Genomic DNA, 14630 nt, shown 5'->3' with positions numbered 1-14630 from the left:
AGGAGAAACCCTCATTCCAGTTCGCCCCCAGGAGCTTCATGGCCGCGAGCAGCGCCTGCCACAGGGCGCCCAGCGGCGCGGCGACGCCCACAGCCCGCGTCCGTCCTCCCGGCACGCACGCCCCGCGCCCTCCACGCCTCTCCGCGGCTCCCACCTCCCTGAGGAGAGCGCCCGGGCCCGGCCAGGCCCCACGGACGCGCCACAGACGCTGACGCGACGCCGGGGAGCTGGGGCAGCCGTCCACGGGAGAGTTCTCCTCACGCACCCGCAGACCCGCGCTCTCTCCAGTCGGCCCTCTCCGCGGCAGCTCCACGTGCCTGGCTTCAAGCCTGGCCTCCGCATGTGCTGCAGTCCACAGCACACGCCAACGGACGACAACAAATCCAACGAAACATAAAAAAAAAATGGCCGACGCCAACTGCACAGCATACTCATAGCCTCTGTATCAAATATGGGCTCCGGAGGGACTCTTTTCTATTGGATAAGACGGGAAGAGCAGCAACCAATCAGTAACTCTGTGCTTGCGCATGCGTAGCCATTGGCCTCCGTCTGGGCCGGTCTGCCATCTCTGGAGACCCTGCCCTGAGCTGTGGAGGACAGCGCTTTGCGCCTGCGCAGTGATGCGGCACTGGCGGGAGCGCGGCAGGAAGGCCTGGCTGCCTGAAGAGGGCGCCCCTGCGACCCGGCGCCCGCCAGCTCCACACTCTCAAGTCCCGCATCTCACGGCTGCCCCAGAAGCCGGGCGCTGACAGCTGCGGGGCCTGCACCCCGGGACGCACAGCGCAGCCCTCGCCGCTCCTGGAGGCCCTGCCCGAGAGCGCCCCGAGCGGCCACTGCTGGCAGCGCCTCCCTGAACCGGACTCGTTCTGCCCTACCCTCCAAGGGCGGCTCCCCTTAGGGGACCCCCATCAGTCCCCACCCGCGCTCCCCGACTGCAGGCGGCCGCAGCCAGCACGGAGGAGCGCGGCCGCCGCAACCCCGCGACCGGGCTGAGCCCGGGGCGCGCGGGCGCTGGAGGCGGCGCGCTCCGCCCGCGCATGAACGCCCGACGCGGGGCCTGCAGGAGCCGGCCCGTGGCCGCTGGGGTCCGTGGGGTGACGGCCGCCGACCCGGACGGGGTCCCCTGCGAGTGGAAGCGGGAGGCACCACGTGACCGCACGGAAGGAGCGGGGTCAGCGGCCACGTCGGTTAAAAACCTGACCCCAGAGGATTCTCGCTCTGGATGGAGCTTGGGAAGCAGCAGGACGCTGGAGAACCCCGAGATCTGCAGCCGGATAGGTCTGGATTCGAATCTGGACTCCCCCGCTTACTAGGTGCGGGCTCCGAGGAACCTGCCTTCACCTTTCCCGGCCTCATGTCCCCACCACTGCTGCAGGCCCACTTCTCACATCTCATCTCTGCATTTACAGGTTTCTTAGACTCAGCTGAAAGGCCGTGTGCCCGGTTTCCTGTCCTTTTGTGTCCACTCTATCACGACAGCAGCAGTGACTCATTTTTACGTTAGCGTCGTTTCTCCTGCTGGATGGTGAACTGCACAACGCAGGGCCTTTCTGTCTCGTTCCTGCCTGTCTCCAGGGTGCAGCACAGTGACTGGGAAGCTGTACGTGTTCCGTGCATACGTGAAGAAGGAATGAATGGGTGCCAGAGCACGGGGAACGGGTGTGCGCAGAGGGACACACGGCGCAAGCTGGAGATGCCGGGCCACAGGGGGCAGCCGCAGGATGGCATCTGGCCTCTGGGGATGAGGGACATCCTTCGGGGAGAGAGGATGATGCGCCTCACAGAAACTGCTTCCCTCCCCGCCCACCTCAAGGCCAGGGCTCTTCGTGGGGGGACGGGATGCTCTTGCAGCAGGTGGCCCAGGGGTCCCAGCCGGTGGGCTGTGGGAAGGGGCAGGAAGCCTGAAGGGGACCCACTGCCTTCCTGAAATAACAGAGCTCTTTGGAGTCCCCCGGTATTATCTTCCCGCCTGTGCCTCTGCCAAGCCCCCTTCCCGCTGTGGAACAGCAGTAACAGCAGAGACCTCGTCTGTGTGTGTTCCTCTGATGCAAAGCCCCAGGGAATGCGTGCAAGGGCTACAGAGGGACAAATGCACCGGGAGGGCTCCTGGGCCCAAATGTGTCCTTAGCTGAAGCGTTGATGTTATTTTGGGGAGAGTAGCATGCAGGCTATGGAAAGCCCTCTTCCCACTCCCGCCCTCCATCCGTCCAGCTGCCCCTCTGGGTGTTCCGAGTTCCTGAAGAATCCTTCTGGGAAGTGCGTGCTCCAACAACCAAGTCCCTGCTCTTCCTGCAGCAGGTGAGTTCCACATACACTGTGTCTTGTTCACTGGATGCCACGCCTTGGCTCTCTTTCTGTACAAGCTCATGAGAGAGTGGGAGTTTTTCTTTTTGCTGTTGTAGCTCTTGGCTACACAGTATCCCTCGGAGTCAGTGTCCTGGGGAAAGGCCCCTAGTGTCTCAGGAGCCAGGCTCTAGCCCCCCATGCCCAGCTGTGTGCGTGCAGGTGGTGAGGAGTATGGAGGCAGCACACAGAGTTAGAGACTGAGTTAGGACACAGTTAGAGAACCTGACACCTTGCTGCCCACTGAGGAGCCAGGAGCTAGGTGTGGCTACTGAGCCCTGGAAACACCCGAATGGAGCTGTGCTCTTCAAGGAAAACATGCACAGATTATGAGGATTTAATTCAGAAATGTAAAATATCTTATTTTTAAAATGACTACAAGTTGAAACGATCACATTCTTGCATTGTAGAGCAACGGGAGAAACCACTGCTTGGGGCACTGGCATCCCATCCTAGTTCGAGTCCTGGATGCTCCACTAATTAGTCCCTGCTAATGCTTCTGGGAAAGCAATGGTGTGATGGCCCAATTGCTTGGGTTACTGCCAGCCACCCCTGTGGAAGACCAGGATGGAGCTCTGAGTTCCTGGCTTCAGCCTATCCCAGACTTGTCTGTTGCAGCCATTTGGGGAGTAAATCAGCGGATCAGAGATCTCTCCTTTTCTCTCTTTCAAATAAATCTTTTTTTTACAATGTGACTACTAGGCTTGTTTTATGTGTGGCATGTGTTTGTGGCCATTTTATTTCTATTTGTGCTTCCCCCAGAGACAGAGCTCAGGGTGGGAGCAGCTAAGCCATGCTGGAAAGAAGCAGAGAAAGAAGGAGACACAGCAGTAGCCGAATGAGACTCCCTGGGCTGGGGTCAGTGCAGTGGGTTCTCATCTGTCTCCCAGGATACTCACTCCTCAGTCTCATTTCCTCATTTCTTTCCTTCGTGTGTGCAAGATGATGAAGGAGGTTAGAGAATGTCTTCGTGCAAGTCTGGGGCTGCTCTCTGTCTTCCAGCTGTGCTATTTCTTCTTCTTTTTCTAAGGACTGATTTATGGGACCAGCGCCGTGGCGTAGCAGGCAAAGGTGCCACCTGCAGTGTCAGCATCCCGTATGGGTGTCGGTTCGAGTCCCAGCTTCTCCACTTCTGACCCAGCTCTCTGCTGTGCCCTGAGAAGGCAGTGAAAGATGGCCCAAGGCCTTGGGTCCCTGCACCCACATGGGAGACCCGGAAGAAGCTCCTGGTTCCTGGCTTCAAATTAGCACAGCTCCTGCCGTTGCAGCCATTTGGGGAGTGAACCAGCGGATGGAAGACCTCTCTCTCTCTCTCTGTCTCTCACTTTCTCTCTCTCTGCCTCTCTTATTTATTGGAAAGGCAGTCGCAGAGAGACACAGCGATCTCTTGTCGGCGGGTTCACTCCACAGAGGTCTGGGCCAGGCCAAAGCCAGGAGCTTGCTCCGGGTCTCCCACGCGGGCGCAGGGGCCCAGGCGCTTGGGCCATCTCCCGCCGCTTTCCCGTCAGCAGGGAGCAGAGTAGCAGGGCCCACGCGGTGGTCTGCGGTGTTGCACCCAGGGCTACACCGCCAGCTCACTGCGCTCCCCCATCCGCCGAGCCGGGAACAGTGCGCGGCTCTAACGTCCACGCTGGATTTCTCTTCTTCTTTGTGGAAACGTTGTTGCTCAGACGCCGCTCACGGGCACCGTCCGGCGTGCTTGCGTCACCAGCGTGCTGCCGCGTGCGTGTTTACATCGCCAGCGTGCCGTGGCTGCCCACGGAGGCGCGGCCTCGGTGCCGCCCGCCCCTCTTGGGTGTTCCCGGCCTCTGTGCTGTCCGTGCAGGCGTTCACTGCGGTCTCGTGCCACGCCCTCCTATGCTGCCGCTCCCGTCACCCGGCCAACCCCCTGACACTGGGGGGCTGTGATAGCGGGGAGGCCCCACCCCCAGCCTCAGCTCCTGGCAGCCCTTCTATGCGCCCTGCCGGGCTGGCTGTCCAGGGCCGTCAAAGGCTGAAGCCTCCGTCGCGCTCCTGTGCCTGGACAGAGAGAGCCCCCGGGCGGCGGCCTTTCCTCGGCTCCCCACCAGGCTCCCCACGCCGGCCGCTGCCCTGCCCTTGCTGTGTCCTCTGCCTGTGTGGGAGCCAAGGGTTCTGAGTTCTCGGATTTAGCTGTCTCAGGTCTGCACCATCCCAGGGCGGCCGGCAGTGGGGGACCTTGGGCCTGGGGAGAGACCGCCCAGTTACATTCTTGCTCACCGGCTTTTGCCCGGCCGCCTCAGGAGCCAGGAAGGAGTTGTGGGGCCCGGGAAGAGCAGGCCCCGCTGTGTTCCCCTCGGCCTGGCCAGCGGCCCTGGACCACGGTCCCGGGGTGCCCCTGCTGACGCACCATTGTCAGGGGCCGGCCTGAGGAGCACAGTCCTGTCCTCGGCCACCAGCATGGAGTCCGGGCACAGGTAAGCTACAGGACGTGCACCCAGGGGTGTGGTCAGGGGCCAGCGGGCTTCGGGGTCTGCAGCACGCACAGGTGGATCCTTGGTGCCTGGTGTCCCATGCTGCCCCTCCCCCAGGGCCACGATGTGGACACTGCCCTGCCCCCAGGCTCACTGGGTCACCTGGGGGCTCCGTGGGCACCTGCAGGGCGCGGAGGCAGGCCAGGCACATGGACCACAGCTTGTACTCCCTGAAGGGCCGGCCCAGTTGCACAGGAGGTCCTGCAGGGACAGGTTCTATGGGAGCAGAGAAGGGGACTTCCCGGGGGCGTGGCAGGTAACACCCCACTCCTGCGAGGCGAGGCTGGGGAAGCAGTGAGGTCGGAGTGAGCATGGGTGAGGCTGGAGGCCTGGCCACTGTGAAGTCAGATGTGGCAGGGCCCCCAGGAGCCGGCACAACCGTGGGCACAGCAGCCCCAGGGCGGCACACCATGCACTTGTCCCCTATATGAGGATGCCTTTGGGGACCTGGGCTCAGTGACCTGAGTGGTCACCCGGGTGCAAAGGGCAGGGAGCGTGTGGGAGCCAGGGTCAGGGAGCCGTGTCCAGGGGGTAGTCAGGGAGGATGAGGAATTTCTGGGAGGAGGTGGTGACAGACGCTGTGCGGGCCACTGAGCAGGCGGTCAGAGCACAAGGCCCACACTCGCTCTGTGTGTCTCCCTGGAGGGCAGGTCCTCCACATGGGCTCAGACACACAGAAGGCTCCAGAGGCCAGTGTCCTCCCGGAGACCCCTTTCCAAGGCCCCTTGTGTATCAGAGGGGCTGGAGTGTGTGCTGGGGCAGCCCAGATGCCTGGGGGGCTGTGTCCTGTGTGGGGGCTGAGGTCAGGAGTCTCGATGCCAGAACCGTGGCTGGGCATTGTCCTAGGGGAAAGGACAGCCCTGGCCACCTCAGTCTGCTCATCTGGCCCTGGGACAGACCTTGCTTGAAGTGACCACACCGTCCATGTAGTTGGCTCTCCAGTGCTCGCCAGGACTTGAATGGAAATAAAATCCCCAGAATCCCTCGCCCCTCGTCCTGTGGGTCAACCAGCAGTGGCTGTGTGTGTGGCCCCCGCCCTGGGGCATTCAGGGGACACAGCTCAGGAGCCGAGTGGGGGCACCGCAGGCCTGGCTCGCCTGTGTCCTAAGCCGGATGCAGGGGCAGGGGCAGGCCAGGCCGGGGCAGACAGGAAGACCCTGGAGAGGCTGGGAGGCGGTGCTGCCGGCAGTGCCATGGCTGTGGCCAGCTCCTCACCCCAGCTGCTGGGAGCCTGTCACCCACCTGCTCCATCAATGCCACTCCGGGAGTCTCCTCATCACCCATGGGCATCTCAGTTTCACCTCCTGCACCTTGAGTGGCCTCGGGACAGGGCAGGGACCTCTGCTTGGCAGGCCCCTGGCTGGAGCGTGGGGACTTGGGGCCCCATCTCCACTGCAGCCTGGGCCTGGTGCCCCCGTGTGCTGGGGCTGCGGCTCCTGCTCCAGCTCCTTGACCCTGGAGAGGCCGCTCCTCCCGCCCAGCATGGTCTTCCTGGGGCCTGCAGGGGAGCTCGCAGGCAGGAGCAGCTGGGCTCCAGGGCTGGAGGTAGCAGCCTCGGGGCCCTTGGGAAGGAGCCTGGGGGACGAGTGCATGCGCCGCAGGTGGCTCCTCTTGAGGAGGTCTCTGTCCAGCTCACCCAGGGGGCTCAGGGGGTCCAGGACAAGGCTGGCCAGCCCTTCCTGGCAGTGGCTGTCCTCGTTCTTCATAGGGGCTGACAGCAGTGGCTTGGGGGACAGGGGTCTGTGGCGCAGGCTGGGCTCCTCAGAGATGGGGGCTGGGGCAGGCCCTCTAGGTCAGTGCCAAGGTCCCCTGGAGGCCTTCTGGGCCCCACGCTTCTTGGTGCAGGCATCGCCCTCCAGGTACTGTCACTCAAATCTGGACACAAAGCAAGAGGCGTTCACAGCAGAGACAGCGACGTGGAGCCGCCAGCATGGCACCCACCCCGGCCTCCACCAGGGCTCCCCCGCCTGCTCCACACAACACCGCACACGTCTCCTGGACACCCGGTTTCTCATCCGAGGGCTGGTCAAAGTCACAAGTGGTTCCCGAGGGAGAACGGGAATCAGGTGAAACCTTCTCCCAAGTGAGCACTGTCCCTGAGATGGGACCCTACTGGCCCTTGCTGGCTCTGAGCTCAGACAGGCGGAGTCCCCATGAGCTGTGGAAACCCCACAGCTTTGAGCGTGCAGAAGGGAATGCACCTGCCGGCACGCAGTGGCGCTGGCAGAGGGGATGAGCTAACTGAGCGGCGCCGCGCCTGCACCTGCACCTGTCCCCAAGGTGCCCAGTGCCGGCCTGGCATGCTTTGAAGTCTCTGCTAGGTTTTTGCAAAATGCGTTTTCATGAGCTTCTTGAAGACCTGGTATGTACGGATTTCAAAAACCGGTTTTTGCACCAAAATGACATCATCTTCAATGCTGTTTTCCGTGAACTTTTTGAAGTACCCTTCCTATGTGATCTGTTTGAATACCCGTGTGTGAGTGTGAGTCCAGGGGGCGTGGGGGTTTAGTAAGAATGAGTGTGCCTGGGATTGTGTGTAGGTGGCTGTGCGGGCGTGTGGTTGCACGTACGTGCGTGGGCAGATGTGTGTGCGTGGGGGGGGGCGCTCTCTTACCCTGAAAGGCGCCAAAGGACTCGATGGAGAGCACGCGGCTGCCGACGGCGGAGAGGCTCCGCACACGTGGCAAGAGGACGCGGGCCGCGTCTTCTCCCGGCACAGCGCGATGACGCTCTGTGGACTGGAGCGCTCTCAGGAGGCTGCAGAGGGCTCTGCCCGCCGCCCGCCTCGCGCTGCCTGTCCACACTGCATCCCAACAGCTCCCAGCGAGGCGTGCGGCCTGGGCTCCGGAGCGCTCACCTCCAGGCGGGGTCTGTCTGCGGGCTCCTCCGCCTGCATCTGGCTCAGCAGCGGCTCCAGCTCCGTGCTCAGCCTGGGCTCCGGCTCCGGCTCCACCGCGTACTCCAGGGCTGCCTTCAGCGTGGCCGCCAGGGAGTAGATGTGCGCCTGAGGCACCGGGGCCATGAGTGAGGGGCCGGGCTGGGGGAGTGCCCCCTACCCTGCGGGTTTTCCCAAGACGGGGCGTTGGGAGAGTGGACAGCGGTGCCCGACCCAGCCGGGGGCCTGGGTCCAGGCTGCCCCAAAGCACCCACCGGCTCCCGCTGGTGTTCTGCCCACCCCAAAGGACAGACGGGCGTGACGGGTGTGATGAGTGATGTGTGATGCTTGACGCGTGCTGGGCGCAGCCCCTTCGCGGCAGGAAGCTGAGCCCAGCAGGACTCCGACGTGGAAAGCCCCTCGGCGCAGGCACAGCGCGGCTGCGCGGGAGCACGGGGTTCCAGACGGCAGGGCGGGCGGAGGCGGGGGCGGCGCGCGGCACGGGACCTGTCCTTAATGGATGAAAACGGTGCAAAAGGAGAAATGGTGCCGGCGCCCCAGTGCGCTCAGAGCCCACCTCCCCGCGCCCTGCACGGGGCCCTGCGGGAGGGAGCCGCGTGAGCTGAGAGCGCGGGGTAGGCGCTTTCCTGCGTGTGTCTCCCGGGAGACGCGCGTTCACGAGGCTGCGTCGCTCACGGGCCCAGGGAAACCCGCGGAGTGAACGCAGAAATGCAGCGCGGGAGACAGGATGCGGCAGGGCTGTGCGGGGAGGCTCAGGCCTGCAGCGTGCACGCTCACACCGCGAGGGAGCAGAGACGCACGATGGCCTCCTGGCCTCGGAGGAGACTAAGCTCCAGGCAGAGCAAGGAACGAGAACCGGAGGATTAACCGCGGCTAGCGCTGGACGCGGGGCGCCCCCGGCAGGACTGCGGGAGGAGGGCGCAGGGGAGCCGACTTCGTGAAAGACCGGAAAAGGAAAGGAAGCGAGGGTGCCGCGCCGCAGGCCTCGGCCTAACCCACAGGGCCACAGCTCCGGCCCCTCCTGGAAGCTTTTAGGGCTGGGCTTCAACTCCCCCCGGGGGAGGGCTACAGCACGAACGGGGTCACACCGCTGACTAAAGTGAGTCACAGCGGGAGGCTCCCGGCGGCAGGTGGCCGAGCTGGGGAACCTCTGGGTGTGGAGGGGTACCCTGGACCCTCCCTTCCACCGCACAGAGGCCGCTCCGGCCGCTCCCTGGCTGGATTCAGACGTGGTTCAGTGTGCCAGGCAAGCACACCTCCCCGGAGAGAGCAAAACTGTGGGGCCCGGGGAGGGGCACAGGTAAGCATCTGTCAGGCCTGGGCACAGCGGTGGAGCGTTAACAACCGCTCCTGAGGCCAGGAAAGTCATCACCCGTGACGCCGGCATCCCACACAGGCGCCGGTTCAAGTCCCGGCTGCATCTCTTCCGATCCAGCTCCCTGCTGATGGGCCCCTGCACCCGCATGGGAGACCCGGATGGAGTCCTGGCTCCTGGCTTCAGCTTGGCCCAGCTCTGGCCGTTTTGGCTATTTGGGGAGTGAACCAGAGGATGGGAGATCTCTCTCTCTCTCTCTCTATTTCTTTTTTCCATTTCTGTAATTCTGCCTTTCAAATAAATATTTTAAAAGATCTGAAAGCACAATGATGGAGTGTTGAGAAGCTGGCCGGGAAGCTGTTTCTGTGACAAGCGGAGGTGCTGATGCCTCTCGCTGTGCAGGGACTTCCCGAGGCTGCGCGAGTCCCGCGAGCCTGACAACAGAGGTTTACAAATGCGTGAAGTCGCTCGCCTCACTGGTTGCTTTTGGGAAAAGTGTTTTTCTTTCATAATATCTGTTATGTATGTGAACATGCAATGGGTTTGTTGTTATTTTAAAATGAATTAATGGGTTAGCATTTTCTAAAATGTCAGTTTCTGGTTGCGAGTCTGGCACAGTAGCAGCTGAGTTACTGTTTGGGACGCCAGCTCCCTAGGGAGTGCCTGCTTTGAGTGCTGGCTGCTCCACTCCCATGCAGCTCCCTGCTCACGGGCACCCCGGCAGCTCAAGTGCTCAGGCCCCTGCCGCACACGTGGGAGACCCAAATGGAGCTCCAGGCTCCTGGCGTCAGCCTGGTGTCCCCGGATGGTGCAGGCACTTGGGGAGTGCACCAGTGGATGGAGGGTCTCTTTCTGTCTCTCTCCCCTGCCTGTCCAGTAGAATGAAAATGCCGAGCAATAAAACCCACATGGATGAAACCTCTGGGGCTACTCTAACTTTTAGAATCTGAGCTTGCACGGAGGACTGCACAGATCCTTTGTGTGGTCCTTGGGGCACAGCAGACTAATATTACACCCACTAGTGCTAGCACTCAAGCACTGATCTCCTTTGAGGAAAGGAGCTCAGCTTAGCAGAATAAACCTCCCTTCTGCTAAAAAAAAAAAAAAAGATTTACCGTGCCAAACCTGGATGCGTCATCTTAGACAGGCCCTTCACCCTGGAGAACTGAACAGAGTTTCCTGGCCACTCCCACCACATGCCTCTAGATAGCCACTGAAAGTAGACATTGCACTTATGTACAGATGAATAGTACAAAGATAAAAGCCACCACAGAAAAAAAAAAAAAGAAAGAAACCAATGAGTATCTCCACAAATGCCAAATAACAAGTGCACCAATTCAAGAAACAAGAACAAGGAAGACAACATGACACCCCCAAAAGAATACAACACTTCAATACTATATTGTGAAGATGATGAGATTTAAGAAATGCCAAAAATGGGGGCTGGCGCTGTGGCACAGTGGGTTAATGCCCTGGCCTGAAGCGCCAGCATTTCATATGGGCGCCGGTTCTAGTCCCAGCTGCTCCAGTTCCCACCCAGCTCTCTGCTCAGGCCTGGAAAAGCAGTGGAAGGTGGGCCCCTGCACCCCCGTGGAAGACCTGGAAGAATCTCCTTGCTCCTGTCTTCAGATAGGCACAGCTCCAGCCATTGCAGCCAATTGGGGAGTGAACCAGCAGATGGAAGACCTCTCTCTCTCTCTCTCTGACTTTCAAATAAATGAATAAAATCTTTTTAAAAAAAGAAATAAATGCCAAAAATGAAATGCAAAATGTTGATCATAGGATTAATTAGAAGTAATCAGAAGCAAATGAATGAAATAATGAAATCCGTACATGATATGAAAGAAAATTTCTCCCATTAAACTGAGATCTTAAAGAGAAATCAAAATGAAATCTTGGAAAGGAGGAATTCAATAGAACAAATTAAAAATGCAGTGTAATGCCTAAACAACAAAATCAGTGAAGCAGAAGAAAGAATATCCAACTTAGAAAACAAAGAACAGGAGGGGCCAGCACCGTGGCTCACTTGGTTAATCCTCCACCTGCGGTGCCAGCATCCCATATGGGCGCCGGTTCTAGTCCCAGCTGCTCCTCTTCCAGTCCAGTTCTCTGCTGTGGCCTGGGAAGGCAGTGGAGGATGGTCCACATGCTTGGGCCCCTGCACCTGCATGGGAGACCAGGAGGAAGCACCTGGCTCCTGGCTTCAGATCGGCGCAGTTCCGGCCATGGTGGCCATTTGGGGGGTGAACCAACGGAAGGAAGACCTTTCTCTCTGTCTCTCTCTCTCACTGTCTATTACTCTACCTGTCATTTTTTTTAAAAAGCACAGGAAATCATACAGTCAGACCAAACACAACAAGAAGAAATTAGAAAAATAAAAAATGCTGTTGCTAATCTACAGGATACTATCAAATGACCTGACTTATGAGTTGTAGGAGTTCCTGAAGGCTTGGAAAGAGAGAAAGGATTAGAAGGCCTTTTGGTGCAATAATAACAAACAATTTCCATAATATATATGAAAGAAAGGGACATCCAAGTACAGGATGCATATAGAACTCCTAATAGACATGACCAGAAAAGAACTTCACCACAACACATTGTAATCAAACTCCCCACAGTAAAACATAAAAAAAGATTCTAAAATGTGCGTGAGAGAAATGCCAGATTAATTTCAGAGGATCTCCAATTAGACTCACAGTGGACTCCTCATCAAAACCCCACAGGTTAGGAGAGACTAGTGAGATATATTCCAAGTCTTAAGAGAAAAGAACTGTCAACCCAAAATACTATACCCCGCAATGCTCTCATTTATGAATGAAGGTTAAAAAAAAAAAGCTCTCATTATGAATGTCATGTTTCCATGACAAACAAAAATTGAAATAATTTGTCACCACCTGTCCAGTCCTGCTGGAGAAGCTATACTCAGAAACACAGTCATCACTATGAAAGAAGAAGGAATGTTTACGGAAAAATGGCAGGGCAAAGTCATTACTTACCAATAGTCACCTTGAATGTAAATGGCCTCAACTCTCCAGTTAAAAGACACAGACTGGCTGAATGGATTAAAAAGCAAAATCCATCTAGTTGCTGCCTACAAGAAACACATATCACCAACAAAGATGCAGGCAGACTGCAAGTGAAAGAATGAAAAAAGATATTCCATGCTAACAGAAACCAAAAAAGAACCAGTATAGCCAATCTAATATTAGACAAAATAAACATTAACACAAAAACTGTTGAAAGAGACAAAGAAGGGCACTATGTAAGGATTAAGGGATCAATTCAACAGGAAGATGTAACTATTATCAATGTATATGCATCTAATTACAGGGCACCTGGCTATGTAAAATAGATGTTAAGGGATCTAAAGGGAGACATAGACTCAAATACAATAGTAATGGCAGATTTCAAAATCCCACTTTCAGCAATGGACAGATCAAACAGACAGAAAATCAGCATGGAAACAGCAGAATTAATTGACACTATAGACCAATTTTCAGTGTACCTCCTCTCCCATGGCTGATTGCAAACTACCGCGGTGCCCACTAAACAGATCTGGGAGGGATGACTCGGCCTTCGGTTCTCAGGAACTGGCACATGCAGCCCAGCACTGACTGAGCTCTTCCCAGCCACTGTTCCTGCATTCTCCCCTCCTGACAGGCAATCTTGACTTCCTGTGCTCCTGTGCAAGTGACAGCGACACCTGGTGGCAGAGCCAGGCAAATCCCAGACCATGGAGAAAAGGGCTTAGTGTGCAGGAAGGGAGCAGGAATCCCACCTCCACACCTCCCCTCCTCCTTAACCAGCCCTGGGGCCCATCATCTCCAGGAAAGATACAACGTCCGGGCAGTGTCCACAAGGGTCCTTCACACAGTCTCCCGATGCTGGGGCTGGAGCAGCTCCTGGGGTTGGAGTAACAAGGGACATCTGTCAGCCTGCAGACCCAGCCTCTGGCTGAGAGTGACCAGCTCTCAGTGTAACCAGAAGCATTCCTTCACCAAGAGTCCTTCCTCCTGGGACGTGGTCCTTGGCGCCAGGTCTCAGGGCCTTTCTTCTGACCGCGTACTGCCCTGGCCTTCCCAGCCTCAGTACCCTATATCCCAGCCTAGGCTGGGGAGGTGGGGGAGTGAGGGTGGCCCCTGTAACAGCAAAACATTTACACTAAGCCCTTGACACCCAAAGCCCCACGTGGCAGAACAGACTGCCCATCACCAACGATGCCCTCCCCTTCACAGGGTATTTTTAAAGAGGGTGTCTGCTTAGCCCCAGGTATCACGTTCCAGGTCCCTAGAGGTACAACAGGATTTTTGAAAGATTTTATTCACCAAACACAAATCCCCTGGCTGCCACTTCTACAGACCAGCACTTGCTGCATCCCTCAGGCAGCCATCTCTGCACCCCACGAGCTGCTCCCCCAAACCTGCTGCAGCCACCCACACCTGCAGCACTGACAGTCACTCTGCAGACCAGTTCTGGCCACGCCCTTGGGTTATAAGTAGTCTCTTCCCTGGACAGTACTGGCACATGCTCTGAGACTGCACGTCCCTGCAAAGCCACACTCTCCCAGAAAAGACACGAATCACGGCCACGTGGGGAGCCTCCTCCTGAGCTCTTGGTTCCCTCACTGCCCAGCCTCCCTCAGCAGAGTCGGAAGCTGCTTTCTGAATCTGCTACTAATGATTATCTTGTGGTCTTTTTCATCCTTTTCACAGTTAACAACTGGTAATACTGCCTCTGCCTGCAGTACCAGCATCCCATATGGGTGCTGGTTCCAGTTCTGGCTGCTCCACTTCCAAGCCAGTTCCTGCTGGTGGCCTGGGAAAGCAGTGGAAGATGGCCCAAGTTCTTGGGCCCCTGAACCTGCATGGGAGACCCAAAAGAAGCTCATGGCTCCTGGCCTCAGATGAGTCCAGCTCCGGCCATTGTGGTCATTTGGAGAGTGAACCAGCAGATGGAAGAACGAACTCTCTCTCTCTCTCTCTCTCTCTCTCTCTGCCTCTCAAATAAATAAATAAATAAATTTTAAAAAGAATAAAGAAGAAGAAGAAAAGAAGAATTCAGCTCAGGAATCCAAGGTCATGAGCTTCTGGGTACCATGGGCACAACAAGCCTGTCCACCCTTGGGTCACAGATTCAGGCAATTTGGCCTGGCAGCAAATAAATGTCTCAGCTGGGGGAATCTGTGACTGGATCCTATCCCAGGAGATGCTCTCTCTGCGGGAAGAACACTGTCCAGGGGGAATAATTGAATCCATATTTTGTAGGTGATCACTCTCTGCTCACTGAAAGGAAAGAAAATAAATCTGTAAAGGCAGGAAGCCCAACAAAGGAGAGATCTGTCTTTTGTCCTTTGAGGGTCTCGATGTAAAATAACAAAACCCCAATCCAGCCTCTGTTCTTCCCACTGCTGTCCTGCAAACTGGGCAAGGACGATATTGTGACACCCAGCAAAATCTGCTGAGACGGGGAACAAAAAGAAAACAGTGATGGTAACTGTAGATACTGACCTGGAAGGAATACTACCGAAGGAGGCACACACCTTCAATGCTCACCTTGAACCCCACCCTGACCTAGCACTGGGGAA

The 14630-nt window shown here is 57.5% G+C and overlaps 1 protein-coding gene and 1 long non-coding RNA gene across 5 annotated transcripts in view; one reads left to right on the top strand and one right to left on the bottom strand.

The window, feature by feature from the left end:
* Positions 1 to 460, bottom strand: part of LOC149119906 (uncharacterized) — a 75453-nt gene extending 74993 nt beyond the window's left edge. Inside the window, exon 1 of one of the 4 annotated variants that reach the window (XR_016227377.1) lies at positions 266 to 460. This is a non-coding gene — a long non-coding RNA (uncharacterized LOC149119906). Of the gene's footprint in view, positions 1 to 154 lie in introns of all 4 variants that reach the window. The other 3 variants (XR_016227376.1, XR_016227375.1, XR_016227374.1) reach the window with 3 other exon arrangements.
* The window catches only part of IGLL1 (immunoglobulin lambda like polypeptide 1), a 257330-nt gene that overhangs the window by 142662 nt on the left and 100038 nt on the right, over positions 1 to 14630 (top strand). The window lies entirely within an intron of this gene.

Source organism: Oryctolagus cuniculus, chromosome 21 (assembly GCF_051225735.1).
Source record: "Oryctolagus cuniculus isolate XC-2025 breed Fujian yellow rabbit chromosome 21, ASM5122573v1, whole genome shotgun sequence".
In the NCBI taxonomy this organism is placed as follows: domain Eukaryota; kingdom Metazoa; phylum Chordata; class Mammalia; order Lagomorpha; family Leporidae; genus Oryctolagus; species Oryctolagus cuniculus.
This window is presented reverse-complemented; position numbering and strand designations above follow the sequence as displayed.